The 2,180-nt window shown below is 47.2% G+C and overlaps 1 pseudogene across 1 annotated transcript; it reads left to right on the top strand.

Annotated features, from left to right (window-relative positions):
• LOC308241069 (neurofilament light polypeptide-like) lies at positions 1–1,294 on the top strand (annotated as a pseudogene). Its single transcript has 2 exons — positions 1–73; positions 178–1,294. The product of its transcript is annotated as a neurofilament light polypeptide-like (transcript).
• The last annotated feature ends 886 nt before the right edge of the window (positions 1,295–2,180 follow it).

The following is a 2,180-nucleotide window of genomic DNA, read 5'->3' as shown; positions in this document are numbered from 1 at the left end:
ATGGCCAGGGTCTCTGGGATCACTGTCTTGTCTGCCCCCGGGCCACCTGCAGACACTGGTGGAGCAGGCCCAGGTTGAACATTTTAATGAAAATGGGATGCCTGTGCCCCGCCCCACTGCGCCTCGTCCCTCGTGAGGGAAGGGAAGTGGGCAGTTAGGAGGCACCGGGCTCAGAAGGGGCTGGGAGCAACCTGCAGATGTGCTACAAGGAAGAGGTGCTGAACCATGAGGATGCAGAGGGCTGGCTGATGAAGACGCACAAAGTTGCAGATGAGGTGGCTCTCGATGGGCGCTGAGCTGGAGAAGTGCATCAACAGCTGATGGATGAAATCGCCTTTCTAAAGAAGGTGCATGAAAAGGAGATCGCTGAGCTGCAGGCGCAGATCCAGTATGCTCAGATCTCCGTGGAGATGGATGTGTTCTCCAAGTCCGACCTCTCTGCCGCACTCAAGGACATCCACGCCCAATACGAGAAGCTGGCTGCCAAGAACTTGCAGAATGCCGAAGAATGGTACAAGAGCTGCTTCACCTTGCTGACCGAGAGTGCTGCCAAGAACACCTACGCGGTGCGTGCCGCCAAGGACGAGGTGTCCGAGAGCCGCCTGCTTAAGGCCAAGACCCTGGAGATGGAAGCAAGCCGGGGAATGAATGAAGTGCTGGGAAAGCAGCTGCGAGAGCTGGAGGATAAGCAGAATGCCAACGTTAGTGCTATACAGGACACAATCAACAAATTAGGAAATGAGCTGAGAACTACAAAGAGTGAAATGGCACGATATTTAAAAGAATACCAGGACCTCCTCAATGTGAAGATGGCTTTGGACATTGACATTGCAGCTTATAGGAAACTCTTGGAAGGTGAGGAGACCCAGAACAGTTTCACCAGCGTGGGAAGCATAGCCAACGGCTACTCCCAGAGTTCCCAGGTCTTTGGTCGATCTGCCTACGATGGTTTACAGACTAGCTTCTACTTGATGTCCGCTCGTTCCTTCCCTTCTTAATACACCAGCCACGTCCAGGAGGAGCAGATAGAGGTGGAGGAGACCATTGAGGCTGCAAAAGCCGAGGAAGCTAAGGATGGACCCCCTCTGAAGGAGAAGCTGAAGAGGAGAAGGAGAAGGAAGTGTCTGAGGAAGTGGAAGGAGAGGAAGAGGAAGAAGGTGCCAAGGAAGAATTTGAGGATGCAAAGGAGGAAGAACAAGGAGGTGAAGGTGAAGGAGAAGATGTTTATGAAGCTGAGGACGAGAAGAAAGATGAAGGTGCTGGGGATGAGCAATCAACCAAGAAGAAAGATTGAGCCCCCCTTTCCTTAATTATTTTATGAATAATCCTCCTGAAACCAGGTCAACCCCGTCACCAACCAAGCAGTTGAGTTCCCGATACTACCAGTATATGAATTAACAAGTCAATATATATAACATTCTGAGGTGACTCAGGATGGACATTAAATGGCTATGATTTTTCTCCTTATGCAGAGTATCTGTTTGCTTGCAGAGTTGCTTCCTGGCTTGCTGCTAGCCTGTGCATGGTCCATGCTTTTTTTTTTTTTTAATATATTTTATTGATATTTTACAGAGAGGAAGGGAGAGGGATAGAGATCTAGAAACATCGATGAGAGAGAAACATCGATCAGCTGCCTCCTGCACACCTCCCACTGGGGATGTGCCCGCAACTAAGGTACATGCCCTTGACCGGAATCGAACCCGGGACCCTTCAGTCCGCAGGCCGATGCTCTATCCACTGAGCCAAACCGGTTTCGGCTGGCCCATGCTTTTGAGTTCAGTATCTATGACAATGTGAATAATTCAGATGTTTACAATAAAAACACATGAATACATGAATTCACTAATGTTAAACTTCATGGAAAGAATAGTCCTTTGAATCTTTGGTGGTTAGAAATTAAAGACCTCAAATCATGTGCAATAAATAGTAAATAAAGTTACACTGAATGACAAAAAAACACACAATACATTAGGGGCCAGGAAATGTTCAAAGAACTGGGGAACCATTCCCAAATCAGGAAGGGGAGTCACAGGCTATATATTATTGCTATGAATACAGTATTTCCTACTACTTACAACATATACAATGTAATGTATTAGATGCCTTTCTATCGCATGAAGTATGTATTCTCATAGAGTAATACTGGTAGATATGTTATAGTTATGGCAGTATGTCATATC

Source organism: Plecotus auritus (assembly GCF_963455305.1).
Source record: "Plecotus auritus genome assembly, chromosome: 2".
NCBI lineage: Eukaryota > Metazoa > Chordata > Mammalia > Chiroptera > Vespertilionidae > Plecotus > Plecotus auritus.
The sequence above is the reverse complement of the archived record's forward strand: the minus strand, read 5'-3'. Positions and strand labels throughout refer to the sequence as shown.